Source organism: Palaemon carinicauda, chromosome 1 (assembly GCF_036898095.1).
Source record: "Palaemon carinicauda isolate YSFRI2023 chromosome 1, ASM3689809v2, whole genome shotgun sequence".
In the NCBI taxonomy this organism is placed as follows: Eukaryota; Metazoa; Arthropoda; class Malacostraca; order Decapoda; family Palaemonidae; genus Palaemon; species Palaemon carinicauda.
This window is the reverse complement of record NC_090725.1, coordinates 85,868,740-85,888,642: the sequence shown is the minus strand read 5'-3', so window position 1 is coordinate 85,888,642 and position 19,903 is coordinate 85,868,740. Positions and strand designations below refer to the sequence as shown.

The window sequence follows — 19,903 nt, the reverse complement described above, 5'->3', positions numbered from 1 at the left end:
CAAGAGGTCCCGGACTGGGAGGACGACTGGCACGCACAGAAGTACCCTCACGCACAACACTGACACACTTTGCGCTAATCACTTATCACTTTTGATTTTCTGTTTGCACTTATTTCACTGAACTCGAAACTTTAAGTGGTTTGTACCTGAAACACGCAATTCTATCCTTCCTTAAAAGTTAGTAATTGCGAAAACAGAATTACAATGTAACAGAAAAATCTAATGAAAGATTAATAATTCAGTGGCTGGAAAGAGACTAAACACTAGATCAAATAAACTACGTTTAAAATCTCTCACCGCATAAAGCTTGAGAACAAGAATAAAACTCTAGAAACGTTTACCTTCTTCCCCTAAAGAGACTAGGGAGAAGAGCAAAAACGATAACAACGTTACTCGCTTGAACGAAACGTTTATCCAGCTCTCTCTCCCTCCGTCTCTATCTCTCTCTCTCTCTCTCTCTTGACTTAGAACCTGAGAGAAGAGCCCAATCATATATATCGTTAAAACATATTATTGTTAAAGGAAAAAAACTGAAATATTTCCCAAATAAAAAGTTCCTTTATTAGAATTAAAACCATTAAGCTAAGAAAGAATGAACAAAACGCTAGAAACGGTTACTCTTACTGCAACGTGACACCGTGAAAATTCTCTCTCTATCGTAACGATAGAGCGCAAGTTGAACGTTCTGAACGTCAACAACTGCAGAGACAAAACAAAACGTTAGTTCAACTTTGAAAACAGTACGAGACTATCAAAGAAATTCTTTCAAAAACATTAAAATAGCATAATATGTTAACAGGTAAAACCGAAATGACGGGCTCAATGTTAATTAACTTCGGTACCAAGAAAAGACCGCCTACTATTAGGAAAGGTCGAATATAAACAAATATAAAAATTAATTTTAATAAGTTTATAATAAAAGGAAGTTAATCGAAGAGGCCTATAAAAGGCGGAGAGATAAAAAATAAATCTATAACTTTTGTTAAGCAAAATTAAGAAAGAGAGTCTATACTCTCTTAGACACCAACACTTCCGTCTAAGGGAAGGGTCGGCCATTTAAAGGTGAAAGAGAGTTCATACTCTCTTCGTCACCATAATTAATCAAATTAATTCCAAAAGCTAGCTAAGCTAATAATAAAACTTCCTGAATAGCGAAAGCTGAAATCTTAGAGCAATACTTCACCAAAAACCGTGAACAAGACTCCAAAATTATAAGCGTATCCATGAACGTCTTGCCGGAAGCACGACAGAGGAAAAATTGAGGTGGTGTCAACAAGAAGTACTGCAGTACCTGGCCACAGGTGGCGCTTGTGAGTACACCCCCCTCTTGTATAGCGATCGCTGGCGTATCCCTTCCGTAGAATTCTGTCGGGCAACGGAGTTGACAGCTACATGATTATCGGGTAAGTTTAATATTGAAAATTACAAAATCCATGAGGAGAATAAACAACATAGGTGAAAACACATTCCCTTGGAGTATAAAATTGTTCCCTGGAAATTTGTTTGATAGGACTCAACTAAAATTAACTTTACACTTTCTATGCTCATGAGCAGACTTAATCAAATTTACATATTTGAGAGGAAATCCATAATTAGGTAGGACTCTCCACAAAATTGGCCGGTGCACACATAAAAGTGGGAAAAGATGCCGGCAAAGCTCTTTCATACTCCACAACTGCCATCTAAAGTGGGTTTCTATATTCTACACATTGCTTTACAGTACCTCATGTCTTAAAATAAAAATTTGGTCAGTTCAACTACCTTTTTCAAATCCTGCTTGTTCATCTCGCAGCTTTTCATCAATCTTTTCTCCAGTCTCTTTAGAATAAGCATCCTATAGATTTTCATGACAACTAATTTATGCAGTGCCTCTGTAATTATTGCAAACAGTCGTAACCCCTTTTTTGGCCATTTTCACTAACACTTCTAGCTCCCATTCATTAGGCTTTGCATCTTCAAGCCACTTTCTACAAAATAATTTATTAAGTAGTGTGGGAGTCTCTTCACTTTTGGCCAATATCAGCTCAGCAGTCACTCTATTGCATCCAGAGGCTTACCATCTCTAGTTTTTTAACGATAGCTTCGACTTCAAACATATAGAATTCATTCATGGGCACATCAAGGTCTTCCTCAGCTTCAGGTATATCAAGCAAATTATTCCTTTCATAACTATTATTCATGGCCTCACTAAAGTGTTCCATCTAATGTTGACTTTCTTACTCTTTGTTATTATGACAGATCCATCTCTCTTTTTGATGGGTATGTGCTTCTTCTTTGCCCAGTAGAGATTTCATTAGCATTTCTTACACCCTAGTCACTCCCTGAAATCAAAGGTTTGTGAGCCTCATCTGCTTTCCAGTCTAAATAATCCCTCCAGTCATTCCAAGCTTTTCTTTTGACCTCGCTATCAATACTGGAATACTTAGCATGCTCTATCTTGTAATTTTCATTACTTCCTTGAAAACTTCCAACAATCAATTTATGCCTTCTTTTTATAGTATCCCAAGTATCATTTGATATTTATGGTTTTCTCCTTGTCACTGCATGTCCCAAAACTTTACAACCAATTGACTGATATACATTCTTAATATCATTCCATTCTTCTTTATTTATCTGCTCTTCCTTTCTTAAAGTCTCTCAAGACTACAAATAGATTCCTACATTTAACTGTAAAAGTTTCTCTGTTCTCATCTTCTAGAAGCTTAGTTGTATCAAACCTAGATATTCTATCTACATTTCTGTTGGGTGCTCACAGTTCTAATTTCAGTCTGTTAATGAGGAGCTAGTGATCACTACCAATATCTACACCTCTATAGCTTCTTACATTTCTCAGAATCCTCCTCCTCTCTTTATTAATGGCCATGTGATGGATTTGATTTTTGTAATTGCCACTAGGTGAAGTCCATGTATAAATCTGGATGTCCTTATGCTGGAAAAAGTGTACCTTCACTAAAAAAGATTGTTTGTTGAACAAAATCTTGTAAAAGTGCCCCATTTTCAAATATAAACTATAAAAACTTTAAAAGATATTGAGAAAGAGAAATAGGATAGAACAGTGTGCCCGAGTGTACCCTCAAGCAAGAGAACTACAACCAAAGACAGTGGAGGACTATGGTACAGATGCTATGGCACCTCCCCAGATTATTGTACGATGGTTTGATTTCAGAGTGTTTCTCCTAGAAGAATTGCTTACCATAGGTAAAGTCTCTCCTACACTTACGAAGAGGAAAGTAACCACTGAACAATTACTTTACAGTAGTTAATCTCTTGAGCAAATAAAAATTGCTTGGTAATCTTGGTGTTCTCAGGTGTATAACGACAGAAGAGAATGTGGAAAGAATAGGCCAGACTATTTGGTGCACAGTATGTGTAGGCAAAGGAAAAAGGAGTCATAACCAGACAAAAGAATCCAATGGAGTACTGTCAGGCCAGTCAAAGAATCCAATAGCTCACTAGCGGTATTATCTCAACGGATGGTCGGTGCCCTTAGAAGAGGGGTTGTTGGAAAGACTGGCCACTACTGGTCTTTAACGACCGATCAGGAGGTGGAAACTACAGTTTCCTTTCAATGGTCACTTGAATACGGGGAATGAGACCAAGGCGACATGCTGCATAACCCTGTTCGGGATGGTTATTGCCAGATCGGAGTGACCATGAGCATGTTCTCTGACGTGTTCTGGGGGACTCCCGTCGGGTTCAGGGTTTACACGATTGCCGCACCAAACTGGACATGGAAGGGTTAGGCTTCCTGTCTCATAATGAAGGAGTGTCTTATGAGGAGCGAGACCGAGCTGTCCACAACTTCCACTCTCGTGGTGAATGACATGTGGAAGCACGAGGCTTTTTATCCCTCGGGGGAGAAGTGTAGGATCTCTTTGCTTGTGGTAAACAAGACAGAGAATCGTGCATGTGAAGATCGAGATGGAGAGGATTGTTCGTGTGAGGAATATGCTCGTAGTGACCGTTTTTCATGAGGACAATGAGCAGAGGGATACTTATTTGGCTGGACAGGTAACTACGGGTGATCGGAAGAATCTAAAGTTGTGTGACACTTCTTCCTTGCAGATTTTTTCATCGGGTGGTCAGCCATCAAAGTGTCTCGGGAGTATTCCGAGGCAAGAGAGGGACTGGCGTCCTTATCAGTAACACCAGATCAGCCTCTAACAATTCCGAACCTTGAAGACTTGCTCATGAGCTCTGGAACTTTAAACAGCGATTCCTTCCTGAGAGTTTGGGCCCAGTGTAGTGTTCTCCCACCACAAAACAATGCAGGGGAGTCGTTACGTGTCCAGAGTATAGATAGTAGGTTAATTAGGGTAACAGCCACCAGTTGAGATATTACCGCTAAGAGTTTTATTAGGTCCTATGACTAGCCAGAGAGTACTACATTGGATCCATCTCTTGTTATGACTCATAATTCCTTTGCCTACACATACACCAAACAGCCTGGTCTGCTAACTACTACACTGTAATTGATCAATGGCTACTTTCCTCTTTAGCTCTGATAAGCAGCTCTTCCAGAAGGATACTCTAAAACAAACCATTGTTCTCTTGTCTTGGGTAGTCCCATAGAATCTGTACCATGGTCTTCCACTGTCTTAGGGTAGAGTTCTCTTGCTTGAGGGTACACTGTCACACTATTCTATCTTCTCTCTTCCTCTGGTTTTCTTTTGAATTTAAAGTTTGTATAAAAAACTTGACCATTTTTAAAATATTCTAACTGTTCATTACTTCTCTTGTAATTTATTTCCTTTACTCACCAGGTTATTTGTCCCTATTGAGGCCTTTGGGCTTATAGCATCCTGCTTTTCCAATGAGGTTTTAGCTTAGCTAGTAAATAATAATAATAGTGAGACTCCGAACGGCCTCGTCTTCTGTGAGGAGCGGATCATTCTTTCCAGGAAGATTTCTTCAGTCAAGCTATGTTGAAACATGAAGCCTCAGGAGACGAAATGTTCCTCCTCAGTCTGGAGAAACGAAGGGTCTTCTCTATCAAAGCCTTAGAAGATTTGACCCGTGGGGTCCAAAAGCCAGCAGTGTAATTAAAAAATATCATGTCTCCACATGACCAAGACTTTGTTGGGAAGATAAGCAACAAATGGTTTTGAACGATAGAGACCAATAGGTGGAAACTACGGTTTCTTATCTGCGTTCCCTTAAACGCAGGAAGCGAAACCGAGACTTTCATGCATGGACATGCTCATGCCCATGGGACTCTAGAATGTTTATCGCACAATCAGGGCTAGCGTGACATGGTGAACGTGAAAGAGTGCTTGGATAATGGAAGGGCGAACCTTCCTGTCTTGTGGAGAGGCAAGACCAATCAACACGAGACTTACTATCTTACGCCAACCAAGAACAAAGTGCGAGGCTTCTTATCCATAGGAGAGGGAGAAGCACGAGATCATGCCCAAAGAGTAACAAAACCGAGACAACCAGGGTGAATGGACTTGTGGAGATCCAGACCGGGAGGATCTGTCAAATGGGGATGGTGTACATGGTAATTGTCCTTAGTTTGTTAGTTTCTCATGAGGAGAATGAACAGAAAAGAGAGAAGAGCCTTCTTCTCCTTATGACAAACGAGCAAATCCAGACAATTGGAAGCCTAGGAAGTTATCAGAAACTTCCTTCATCTCTTGGAAGGGCACTGTTACCAAAGCGTCTTGGGACTGTCCCGAGGCATGAGAGGGACCACAGTTCTAAACAGCAACGCTTCTGATGTGTCTTACAATTTTGATCCCTGGAACATTGTGTGCGAGTGGTGGGGTCTTGCACCAAGCATACTTTCTCAGGGTCGGGGCTCGTTACAGCGTTACTGCCACCCACCACAAAACCCTGCAGAGAAATCGTTTGAAGCCTCACAAGACTCCAAACGACTGGTCATTCCATGCTTTGGTAAATTTGTCTTCATCATCTTCCTCAGATCAGCAGGCAACACCTTCAAAGTAAGAGAAGAAGGCATAGCAGGTAGACAGAAGAAGAACGAGGCTGCTTGTCCTCCTCCTTGCCCTTCTTTACAGTGATTAAGCATACACCTGCCTTCTCAGAACCACTCCCATTAGGTCTGGGGTGGTCTCTCTCACCCCCAACAGATTCCCCCTGATGATACAATCTTGAAAGCAAGCCTTATTCCCGAAGAAGGGTCAAAAGAGCCAAAGAGTATTTCGGCATTGGTTTGGGCATACCCTCTTTCCAAACTCCAACCACTGCAAAAGAAGCCCCTCCCTACGCTCTCACAAGGGCAATACCGTTCTGTGAACAGTCGTGCCTCTTGCAAAAACTAAAAAGTCAACAGGGGGGGGGGGGGGTCCAACTATGGCTTGCTCATGTAACAGCTGCTGTCTTTACCTTAGGGGTGGATATCAAGGCAGATAACCAATCTGGCAAGTGCAAAAGAAAATTTCAAACAGTCAAGTCCAGTGTCACATAGGAATACATGAGTAAGCAATTGTATCCAGAGTCAAAGTGAAAGTTCCTCTACCTGTTGGGTAGGCAGGGCTTGTCTGCTATCTGGTGACCAGCTACGTTTAGATTTTCAAAAGTTTAACAGCCATTTCAGCTTCACCAACATCATATTCCTATTAAAGGTTGTTGGTTTGTATGATGTGTAAGACCAAACCCAGTTTCAGGAGTGAAGCCAGATGGGAATCACAAGAGACTTGACTCTTAGGGCAAGCTAATGATATAGTAGTCCAAGAGTGGTCGCAGGAGAAGGCATGGCTACCCCCACACCCTAGGATGCGGCTCCTAGGTTAGGTTAAATGAGGAATCTGTAAAGTTTTACTGTATTACAGATTCTCATTTCAAACAGAAAATATGGTAAAGTTTTACGGTATTACAGATTCTCATTTCGAACAGAAAATATGGTAAAGTTTTACTGTATTACAGATTCTCATTACGAACAGAAAATATATGTTTTCCTGTAGTAAATGATGTGATTTGACCTTCATTTGACCTTCATTTCAACCGCAAACAAACAGAACAACCAGTTCGACCAACTTTAAGTAGCCGAACTGGTTGCTGTTGTTGCTGTTGAAATGAAGGTGAAAACCGGTTAAATCACGTTACTTACTACAGGAAAACTCATATATTCTGTTAAAATGTTTAAATATAATGGGTATTGTTCCAATTCGGGATCGCTTCCCATACCAGAAAACAAAAACATCAAAAGGTAATGTTGAGCTACGCACGCTAACATTAGCAATGTTACTCTAACGTTAGCACTGTTACGATAACATTAGCAACACTATATACAATGGTTTTACCATTATATACCGTTTCCTCAGTATGATTTCCCCACCCACAATCCCGAGTTCCCACTGGGGGTCCCCCATTATTGTAGTATATAGATATGTATATATTTCTGAAACTATTCATTTGCGACGGGAACGAGTGTCATTTTCGAAGAGCGGAATTTTTTCTATAGAAAAAAATAGTTCTTTCCTAGGTTACATTGCCCTGTAATACAGTAAAATAATACTGTTCTTAGGTGTGCTTCCCTTTGAAAATATGGTTCTATAGTTATAACTTCTGGAATTTTAAAATCTCATTTTGAAACATTTCCCCCAGTTATTTGTATCAGGACACTTAATAGTACCAATAAATGGGGCTCCCATTAAATACACCAAGCAAATTTTTTTGTTTTCTTTAATAAAAATATTGACCTACAATAAATATCAACCATTTAACTATAGGGTTGTATGCAGAATACGTCAATGTAAGGGGGGGGGTCGCAGGGAGGTGTTAGCCCCCCGTTAGGTAAGTAGGTAAAGACACAGCTTGTAGGTTAGGTTACGGGGGAAAGTTTAGGCTAGTTGATATTCATTTTTGATGAAGTCTCTCCTACACTTACGAAGAGGAAAGTAACCACTGAACAATTACTTTACAGTAGTTAATCTCTTGAGCAAATAAAAATTGCTTGGTAATCTTGGTGTTCTCAGGTGTATAACGACAGAAGAGAATGTGGAAAGAATAGGCCAGACTATTTGGTGCACAGTATGTGTAGGCAAAGGAAAAAGGAGTCATAACCAGACAAAAGAATCCAATGGAGTACTGTCAGGCCAGTCAAAGAATCCAATAGCTCACTAGCGGTATTATCTCAACGGATGGTCGGTGCCCTTAGAAGAGGGGTTGTTGGAAAGACTGGCCACTACTGGTCTTTAACGACCGATCAGGAGGTGGAAACTACAGTTTCCTTTCAATGGTCACTTGAATACGGGGAATGAGACCAAGGCGACATGCTGCATAACCCTGTTCGGGATGGTTATTGCCAGATCGGAGTGACCATGAGCATGTTCTCTGACGTGTTCTGGGGGACTCCCGTCGGGTTCAGGGTTTACACGATTGCCGCACCAAACTGGACATGGAAGGGTTAGGCTTCCTGTCTCATAATGAAGGAGTGTCTTATGAGGAGCGAGACCGAGCTGTCCACAACTTCCACTCTCGTGGTGAATGACATGTGGAAGCACGAGGCTTTTTATCCCTCGGGGGAGAAGTGTAGGATCTCTTTGCTTGTGGTAAACAAGACAGAGAATCGTGCATGTGAAGATCGAGATGGAGAGGATTGTTCGTGTGAGGAATATGCTCGTAGTGACCGTTTTTCATGAGGACAATGAGCAGAGGGATACTTATTTGGCTGGACAGGTAACTACGGGTGATCGGAAGAATCTAAAGTTGTGTGACACTTCTTCCTTGCAGATTTTTTCATCGGGTGGTCAGCCATCAAAGTGTCTCGGGAGTATTCCGAGGCAAGAGAGGGACTGGCGTCCTTATCAGTAACACCAGATCAGCCTCTAACAATTCCGAACCTTGAAGACTTGCTCATGAGCTCTGGAACTTTAAACAGCGATTCCTTCCTGAGAGTTTGGGCCCAGTGTAGTGTTCTCCCACCACAAAACAATGCAGGGGAGTCGTTACGTGTCCAGAGTATAGATAGTAGGTTAATTAGGGTAACAGCCACCAGTTGAGATATTACCGCTAAGAGTTTTATTAGGTCCTATGACTAGCCAGAGAGTACTACATTGGATCCATCTCTTGTTATGACTCATAATTCCTTTGCCTACACATACACCAAACAGCCTGGTCTGCTAACTACTACACTGTAATTGATCAATGGCTACTTTCCTCTTTAGCTCTGATAAGCAGCTCTTCCAGAAGGATACTCTAAAACAAACCATTGTTCTCTTGTCTTGGGTAGTCCCATAGAATCTGTACCATGGTCTTCCACTGTCTTAGGGTAGAGTTCTCTTGCTTGAGGGTACACTGTCACACTATTCTATCTTCTCTCTTCCTCTGGTTTTCTTTTGAATTTAAAGTTTGTATAAAAAACTTGACCATTTTTAAAATATTCTAACTGTTCATTACTTCTCTTGTAATTTATTTCCTTTACTCACCAGGTTATTTGTCCCTATTGAGGCCTTTGGGCTTATAGCATCCTGCTTTTCCAATGAGGTTTTAGCTTAGCTAGTAAATAATAATAATAGTGAGACTCCGAACGGCCTCGTCTTCTGTGAGGAGCGGATCATTCTTTCCAGGAAGATTTCTTCAGTCAAGCTATGTTGAAACATGAAGCCTCAGGAGACGAAATGTTCCTCCTCAGTCTGGAGAAACGAAGGGTCTTCTCTATCAAAGCCTTAGAAGATTTGACCCGTGGGGTCCAAAAGCCAGCAGTGTAATTAAAAAATATCATGTCTCCACATGACCAAGACTTTGTTGGGAAGATAAGCAACAAATGGTTTTGAACGATAGAGACCAATAGGTGGAAACTACGGTTTCTTATCTGCGTTCCCTTAAACGCAGGAAGCGAAACCGAGACTTTCATGCATGGACATGCTCATGCCCATGGGACTCTAGAATGTTTATCGCACAATCAGGGCTAGCGTGACATGGTGAACGTGAAAGAGTGCTTGGATAATGGAAGGGCGAACCTTCCTGTCTTGTGGAGAGGCAAGACCAATCAACACGAGACTTACTATCTTACGCCAACCAAGAACAAAGTGCGAGGCTTCTTATCCATAGGAGAGGGAGAAGCACGAGATCATGCCCAAAGAGTAACAAAACCGAGACAACCAGGGTGAATGGACTTGTGGAGATCCAGACCGGGAGGATCTGTCAAATGGGGATGGTGTACATGGTAATTGTCCTTAGTTTGTTAGTTTCTCATGAGGAGAATGAACAGAAAAGAGAGAAGAGCCTTCTTCTCCTTATGACAAACGAGCAAATCCAGACAATTGGAAGCCTAGGAAGTTATCAGAAACTTCCTTCATCTCTTGGAAGGGCACTGTTACCAAAGCGTCTTGGGACTGTCCCGAGGCATGAGAGGGACCACAGTTCTAAACAGCAACGCTTCTGATGTGTCTTACAATTTTGATCCCTGGAACATTGTGTGCGAGTGGTGGGGTCTTGCACCAAGCATACTTTCTCAGGGTCGGGGCTCGTTACAGCGTTACTGCCACCCACCACAAAACCCTGCAGAGAAATCGTTTGAAGCCTCACAAGACTCCAAACGACTGGTCATTCCATGCTTTGGTAAATTTGTCTTCATCATCTTCCTCAGATCAGCAGGCAACACCTTCAAAGTAAGAGAAGAAGGCATAGCAGGTAGACAGAAGAAGAACGAGGCTGCTTGCCCTCCTCCTTGCCCTTCTTTACAGTGATTAAGCATACACCTGCCTTCTCAGAACCACTCCCATTAGGTCTGGGGTGGTCTCTCTCACCCCAACAGATTCCCCCTGATGATACAATCTTGAAAGCAAGCCTTATTCCCGAAGAAGGGTCAAAAGAGCCAAAGAGTATTTCGGCATTGGTTTGGGCATACCCTCTTTCCAAACTCCAACCACTGCAAAAGAAGCCCCTCCCTACGCTCTCACAAGGGCAATACCGTTCTGTGAACAGTCGTGCCTCTTGCAAAAACTAAAAAGTCAACGGGGGGGGGGGGGTCCAACTATGGCTTGCTCATGTAACAGCTGCTGTCTTTACCTTAGGGGTGGATATCAAGGCAGATAACCAATCTGGCAAGTGCAAAAGAAAATTTCAAACAGTCAAGTCCAGTGTCACATAGGAATACATGAGTAAGCAATTGTATCCAGAGTCAAAGTGAAAGTTCCTCTACCTGTTGGGTAGGCAGGGCTTGTCTGCTATCTGGTGACCAGCTACGTTTAGATTTTCAAAAGTTTAACAGCCATTTCAGCTTCACCAACATCATATTCCTATTAAAGGTTGTTGGTTTGTATGATGTGTAAGACCAAACCCAGTTTCAGGAGTGAAGCCAGATGGGAATCACAAGAGACTTGACTCTTAGGGCAAGCTAATGATATAGTAGTCCAAGAGTGGTTGCAGGAGAAGGCATGGCTACCCCCACACCCTAGGATGCGGCTCCTAGGTTAGGTTAAATGAGGAATCTGTAAAGTTTTACTCTATTACAGATTCTCATTTCAAACAGAAAATATGGTAAAGTTTTACGGTATTACAGATTCTCATTTCGAACAGAAAATATGGTAAAGTTTTACTGTATTACAGATTCTCATTACGAACAGAAAATATATGTTTTCCTGTAGTAAATGATGTGATTTGACCTTCATTTGACCTTCATTTCAACCGCAAACAAACAGAACAACCAGTTCGACCAACTTTAAGTAGCCGAACTGGTTGCTGTTGTTGCTGTTGAAATGAAGGTGAAAACCGGTTAAATCACGTTACTTACTACAGGAAAACTCATATATTCTGTTAAAATGTTTAAATATAATGGGTATTGTTCCAATTCGGGATCGCTTCCCATACCAGAAAACAAAAACATCAAAAGGTAATGTTGAGCTACGCACGCTAACATTAGCAATGTTACTCTAACGTTAGCACTGTTACGATAACATTAGCAACACTATATACAATGGTTTTACCATTATATACCGTTTCCTCAGTATGATTTCCCCACCCACAATCCCGAGTTCCCACTGGGGGTCCCCCATTATTGTAGTATATAGATATATATATATTTCTGAAACTATTCATTTGCGACGGGAACGAGTGTCATTTTCGAAGAGCGGAATTTTTTCTATAGAAAAAAATAGTTCTTTCCTAGGTTACATTGCCCTGTAATACAGTAAAATAATACTGTTCTTAGGTGTGCTTCCCTTTGAAAATATGGTTCTATAGTTATAACTTCTGGAATTTTAAAATCTCATTTTGAAACATTTCCCCCAGTTATTTGTATCAGGACACTTAATAGTACCAATAAATGGGGCTCCCATTAAATACACCAAGCAAATTTTTTTGTTTTCTTTAATAAAAATATTGACCTACAATAAATATCAACCATTTAACTATAGGGTTGTATGCAGAATACGTCAATGTAAGGGGGGGGGTCGCAGGGAGGTGTTAGCCCCCCGTTAGGTAAGTAGGTAAAGACACAGCTTGTAGGTTAGGTTACGGGGGAAAGTTTAGGCTAGTTGATATTCATTTTTGATGAATGCGTGAGGAACTGGCCGCTGATATACAAAGGCTCCTAACTGTACAAGTACTAAAATTTAACCTTACCAGCTAACTTAAGCCTATAGATAATTCCTACCAATTTGGTTTTTTGTAGTGTATTACAGGGCAATGTAAACTAGGAAAACAACTACTTTTTCTTAAAGAAAAAATTACGCTCTCTTCAAAAATGACACTGGTTCCCGTCGCTAATGAATAGTTTCAGAAATATATATACTGTACATCTATATCCTACGATAATGGGGGACCCCCAGTGGGAACTGGTGTTTTGGGTGGGGAAAACATACTGGGGAAACGATATATAATCTTAAAACAAGCCTTTTCTTCTCTATACATTACCTTCTTGAATGTATTACAAACGGAGGAAAATACAAAACATTATACAGTATCTGGATAAACTTTGGAGGTGCCGTTGCAAAGATTATTTCATGAAAAAATACAGTAACCAGTGCTGCCAACGTCTACACCAGTGCTGCCAATGTCTGATGTAGATCAAATGTTAGCATTCCATGCTAACATTAGCACCCGTACGTACGCACGTTCGTGCATACCAGTTTTCGACATGCGCAAAAAACCCCACCCCCTGCGCAGAAGCTTTTCCCCCTCCAATTACTAGTTTTATTATCGTATAACTTTTAAAATCATCTCATTTTATATTCCCATTCAATATTATTTATCATACATAATAATAATAATAATAATAATAATAATATCATACATTCCATTTTATCTTCCTATATTGGGTTTATTTCTTTTGATATTTCCTTTTCACTCCCCGGTTTCACATAAATACTTGCTCTCGACTAGTTTCCCTTTCCAGTTCATTCATGTTAAAATCATCTCATTTTATATTCCCATTCAATATTATTTATCATACATCCCATTTTATCTTCCTATATTGTTTTTATTTCTTTTGTTATTTCCTTTTCACTACCCGGTTTCACAAATACTTTCTCTGGACTAGTTTCCCTATTTAGTTCATTCATGTTTACCCTCTAGACTCCGTTGTTTTTCCCTTAACCATTCACGAACCGATACGTATTCAAAGTTTACTCAAGGGGGTTGTCAACTGATATTTCCCTACCCCCTTCCTTTATCTCTTTAACCCTTTTACCCCCAAAAGGACGTACTGGTACGTTTCACAAAAGCCATCCCTTTACCCCCATGGACGTACCGGTACGTCCTTGCAAAAAAATGCCATAAAAATAATTTTTCATATTTTTGGATAATTTTTTGAGAAAATTCAGGCATTTTCCAAGAGAATGAGACCAACCTGACCTCTCTATGACAAAAATTAAGGCTGTTAAAGCTATTTTAAAAAAATATACTGCAAAATGTGCTGGGAAAAAAATAACCCCCTGGGGGTTAAGGGTTGGAAATTTCCAAAAACCCCGGGGGTAAAAGGGTTAAGTGGTCTGTTCATACCCCTTCCACCAAATGCTTTTCCCTTGAAACCTTTGTCCTAGTAAGGTGTCCGTCATTTCCAGTGAGATTTATTTTTCCGTATTTTGCGATGGAGGAAGTTATAGATACTTGTAATGGCTGTAGTATTCCGTACCTAAAAGCATTTGCTAAATTCCATGGTGATTTTTATGATTCTTCAACCAATGTCGATAATTTCCTGAAAGCACACAACGTAATTAATCAAGCTTCCAGTGCCCCAAGTGCCGTTCCCTCCTATCTTGCAAGAAAGACATTCACGTATTTTATTGTAATACCGAAACCAACATACCTAAAACCAAAAAGAAACGTCGTTGTGGTTATACCGTTCCTTCTTTCTTATAAAGGTACATTTTTGGGAAAAAGTCGTCTACCCCCATGGAAGATCATATTATTTGCAAACCACTTTTTACATAAACATTGGGACCATGAGACCCTCATGGAGGGTATCGACATATCCTCCAAAACTAGTGTCGATTGGAGAAGTTTTTGTTCCGAGGTTACCGAATACTTCTTCGATAATCAAGAGGCGGTTGGTGGTGATGGAGTAATAGTTGAAATAGACGAATCACATTTTTGTAAAGCTAAATAAAACTATGGTAGACCGTTTAGTGCCATATGGGTCTTTGTGGGTATTGAACGTGAATCAAATAAATTTTTCATTATCCCTTTAGTTCCCCCCCTTCTTACTAAACGTGATGCTGCTACTCTAATTCCCCTCATTCAGAAATATATCAAACCTGGTAGTGTTATTATCAGTGATAAGTGGTCTGCCTACAATTCTCTTTCGGAAATTGGTTATGAACATACAACTATTAATCATTCTGAACATTTCGTTGACCCCCAAGACCCAACAATCCATACACAAAATATAGAACGTCTCTGGAGAGAAGTGAGGGAATGGGTACAGAGACCTGGAATGAAGTCTGAATATTTCAAGCAATATTTTTCCAGGTTCTTTTTTACCCACTACTACCCAGATTATACGTTACTGCACCACTTCTTCATTACTGCCAGTCGCCTCTACCCTCCGATACAACAACAGCCAATGGACCCCCTAAACCCATAAGACCCCAATGCCCCTCAACCATCCACATCCCAGTCATAGGAGTTAAACCGTCAGTCTCACCCTCCCGTGACCCGCAAGTTTCGACGTCTTCTTCATAAAGGCAAGTCATTCCTTAATAGTCATTGTGTGTGTTTTGTGACTGGGGAACTCCTAGGTTAGGTTAGGTGGGTTTGTTAGGTTCTGTGCCCTTTTTGTACTTTTTATAAATTGTGTAAATCTTAAATGGCAAAAATTATTTAAAATAGGTATGGAAATATCTAGCATTACTACCGCTAGTAATGTCACCGTACCTGAGGTTTGTGACCTGTCATACTACTAGGTTAGGTTAGGTGGGTTTGTTAGGTTCTGTACCCTTTTTGCACTTTTTATATATTGAGTAAAACTTATATGGAAAAATTATTTAAAATACGTATGGAAATATCTAGCATTGCTATCGCTAATAATGTCACCGGACCATTGGTAACTCTGTGTACCATACGTCAATGTCAGTAACACTGTATCGTTGGTAACGTTGCTAATGTTATCGTTGGCAGTATTCGTAAGGGAAGTGACACCATTGAACAAGTGCTTATATTTAAATATTTTAACACAACATATATGACAGCAGTGATAATATTTAACCATTTTAACAGAAAATATGTTTTCCTGTAGGAAATAACGTGATTTAACCGGTTTTCACCTTCATTTCATCCTTAATAACAGTAACCAATTCGGCAACTAAAGTTAGCCGAATTTGATGATGTTTGTTTGCGGTTGAAATGAACGTCAAATTCGGTTAAATCACATTACTTACTATAGGAAAACTTATATTTTCTGTTCGAAATCACACCCTGTAATAAAATACAAATTTACCTATTCTTTCTCAAAAAGAATATCTGATTTTTTAGACTAATTAGAATAAATGTCTTTCATAATGGAATTCAAGTCCCTACCCAACATTAAACAAAATTACTTTCACTGTGCTATTTTAACAAAATGGGTCTAATTAACTAAGACTACGTACCCGGACCCTAGACACTACACCAGTGCATTAGTTAAGGACTATAGCAATGTCGCTTACATATCGATGTCTTCTCAAGTACTTAATGTTAAACCTGACTACTTGATAACCAATTATCCATTCATCAAACCAGCTTATGACACAACAAAACATATGTTTTCAAACTTTTCAGTACAATCTTCTTCAGGTTCAGGTTCAGGGGTGAGGTATAGCCTTTACAACGGCGCCTCCAAAGTTTTATCGTCTTATACTGTTTTGTCTTTTCCTCCACATCAGGTTTAATACTTCTTTATTTCTCCTCTAGATTTGTTTCACTAAATAAAAATAATCCTACTATTTTCTTTAGGTCTTCCTCGCATGGTTATTGTAGCTCAATTACTTCTTTCCTTTATTTTAAATATTTGACAAAACAAAAAATGTATCAAATCTTCCTCCTCATTTTCACAAAAATTAGTCCCCCCCATTGTCTATTTACAATATTTAGTTTTAACATATTAGTTCTTGCTCTAAAAAAAATATCACTTTATGAAATTTGCTGTCATAAAGTAACTTCTTTAATTTCTTTCTTCCACGTTCTGTATATTTCTAAGCTCACCTTACTTTCTATTTTTTCTTTCCACTTTTCAGTATCCCACTTTCTGGTTTCCGATTTTATTTCTACCTTGTTCATTCTTCTTATCTGTCTTATGCCTATACTTAATTCTTCTAAGTACTTTGCAGGTTGTTTCCACCATCTTCCTTCTTTTTCTTGAATATCCAGGATAATTTCTTTCAGCATTTCCTTCTTCCCATTCAGGGTACGATTTAAGTACTGCAGCTTCCCATCTATTACCCTTGCTTTCATAGAAGATGCACCTATCTCCTCTCTTAGAGTAGTATTAGCTATGCTTTTAGTGGCACCTTAAATCTTCCTGTATACCCCATTCAAACTTTTCACAGTCCAATTTTCTTCTCCAAATTAAAACCTTGACAACTGGTTTCCTTTTGGGCCCAGCCGCTGAAGAACGGCCTAATGGAAAAACTAGTATTGTTGCGAAAAAAAAAAAAATTACAATCACTGAATGGCTATTTCACCGAGCTTTGTGACATTCGGGATTATTCATGGCTTACTAATTTAAACATCTTATGTCACAACTATTTGCAGGATGAATAAAGAAAAATTCTTTACGAAAAGGTTTTATATAAAATTGGCGAGAATGTCACCTGTGTAAGGTTTACTTACTTTACAATGTTCTTCTCCTGGACATGTACGCACTACAGGACCTACAAGATCTGTTTGTTGTATACATTCTAAGGTATATGAGTTCATACAGCATTTTCGGAGTTAACTGTCAAATCCACATTATCGAAGCACTTGGAAAACTAAAGTCTACAATTTCTTCTTGACCGCCTTAATATCTTCCGTCTTTAAGACTTCGAATGAGAGCTTGTTATATATTCTCGGAGCTGCATATTTGAAAGCTCTAGAACCTCCAGTGGAGGTACAATTGCCTTCAATAACTTTAAACCATCTATTATAGTGTCGATACGATTCGTTGGCTACTCCGATGTGTAGCAATTCTCCTAAACATTTTGGACGTCCGGTTCTGATAACTTGATGAATCATTGCTCAACACTAATTCTATCTTAAATAGGCAGTAAGTGTAATCTAATTTACATGAGTAATCTTTTCTCTGGGTAATGCACCTTTTATCATATAAATTTTGCTTTTCTATTTATTATGTTTTGTAATTCGAAGAATTTTCTTCACATTCTTTATATATTCTTTGGTCTAATTTGAGCATAACTTAATTTACTTACCCATGATCTAGTTTTCTTTTGAACGAACGGGTTCGGTTTCTTTCGTTTTCTATCTACCAATATCGCAGGTATACTACGGTAAACCGATATGTCCATAAATAGCCTTCGTCTCACTGTGACATGATGATAAAGGTCGGAGAGACGACATAAATTGCATATACACTGGTTCTTTATGCCAAATTCCGTAGGCAAAATTATTTCACGAACCCTACGCAAGCCACTGGCTGCTCTCCTGAATGGGGGGGGGGAGACAAATTGAGGAATGAAGTCTTAACCCCGGAATATTCCCATTCGCTTGTCAATTTCGGCGGGACTGGTTAAACATGCTGACAGTATTAGAGGACAGGCTAGTTGCGCGAGGAGTTTGTCCTGTTTAGTTTACCCCCATACAAGTTACGGATTGGCTGGTCCGTCCAAATCTCTGTCAAATCAGTGCATCGGTCCTATGAGTGTATGACCTGCTTAAGACCTCAAACTAAAGTTAGGTCGCACTTTTACAAATGCAACCCACTTAAGGTCGATTTTCATAAAAAAAAAAAATAACAGCAAAATATACAGAAAACCTTTACCTTAAAGAATCCTAGCCCATAATACTAGCCAAAGAATTTAACAAGATATCTAATAAAGACAGCTTTTTCCTTTTTAAGACATGATTAGCTTGACCTGGTTGAAAAGAAAACCCCGTGCGTGATAGAAATACATCTTTTCACTATGCCGATTTAAAAGGGAAAATCCATATCAACTTTTGTGTGTGATATTTTAGAATTGGTCGATTACTTAGTTTATGAAATCCCGATGAGTACTACAATAACCTTTCCTGGAAAGTAGCTCAATACCGCCATCGACTGGTTTAATGTGTATTGTGAAGTTTGCAGGAGATGGTATCACACCGAATGTATAGTACACATTAAAATACTATACAGATTGAAGAGTAGATTTGTTGGCGGTCTTAAATGTAATTAGTGGCTGGATGTTGACTGGCGATTATCCCCCCAAATTTAGATTCTGATGCCAAGATTATAAGAAAATCATGGAGCAAATATCGAAGGGCCATGGGGTTTCGGTTTAAAAAGAATAAAAAAAAACTGGCTTGATTACCGGTAATTCTATGTTTAACAATGAGATAGGGATTCCTATGATAGAACTTTAATGTTTTACCCCCTCGTATCCTTGTTCCTATTATTTGAATGGTTGTGTTAACCAACTGAAACAATAATTGGTTTATGACTGACCATGGTAAGCAGAGTTGTAGGTACTGATTATGCCAGAGGTATTAAAGAGAGTAAGTTAAACAGAGTAACATAGGTAAGCGATACTAGCGAATGTAAATTTTATTCTTGGGCTTCGAATGCAGAATCATATCAACTACTGCATACAATGCATCCCTGCACCAATCCCTCGCCTTCAGCTAAATTATCCAAAATAAATTCCTGTTTGGCATCTCAATAGAGACCTTTTAATGACGTCACTGGGAATCGCCGGCGGCCATGCTGGAGGACATACAAAGCGAAAACATGGTGGCTGCTACAGCAAATATGGACAATGAGAGCGACTTTAGCAAACAATTGTCGGGTGATGATAAGCGTTTTTACAAGCAGAAACTCGATCCGATTGATAGCCTAGATCCATACCAGATGCAGAATTCATTCAGTCAAAAATATTGAGGATTTTCCCAGTATTTCATACATTGATATGGTGAACTACTTGGTACTGTCGGCCAACCCAGAACATGAGTGGGCATACATTTCCATTGAATAATCTGCTTCCAGAATTTGTTGTTTTTCCCTTTAATGCTTTTAAGTCCAAAATTAGATAAACACTGTGCCAATGAAGAGAGTGTTTATAATTATAAAGCTAATATTGATCATTTAGCCTAACCTTGTGTGTTATTATTTTTGATTGTCAAAATGTATGTAAAAGTTTTGCATTATAATGTCAAATTTTTATCAGTTCATGCCTAACCATTGTGTTTGTGTTTGGTTACAAATGCTATAATTTCTTATATACATATAAACATATGATGGACTAACTATTGTAATGCTCTTGGATGATCGTTTTGCCTCCTTGCAATTAAATGCGCAAGTTTAATTATTTTTTCGATGTTTCGGGTT

At 39.4% G+C, this 19,903-nt stretch overlaps 1 protein-coding gene across 8 annotated transcripts in view; it reads right to left on the bottom strand.

Moving 5' to 3' along the window:
• Nucleotides 1-19,903, bottom strand: part of LOC137649512 (uncharacterized) — a 169,979-nt gene that overhangs the window by 128,229 nt on the left and 21,847 nt on the right. Inside the window, exon 1 of one of the 8 annotated variants that reach the window (XM_068382533.1) lies at nt 17,215-17,365. The exons of 5 other annotated variants lie outside the window; for them this stretch is intronic. The gene's annotated coding sequence lies outside the window, so the exon portion shown is untranslated. Of the gene's footprint in view, nt 1-15,995; nt 16,192-17,214; nt 17,366-19,903 lie in introns of those variants that run through there. 2 more of the 8 variants (XM_068382510.1, XM_068382505.1) reach the window with 2 other exon arrangements.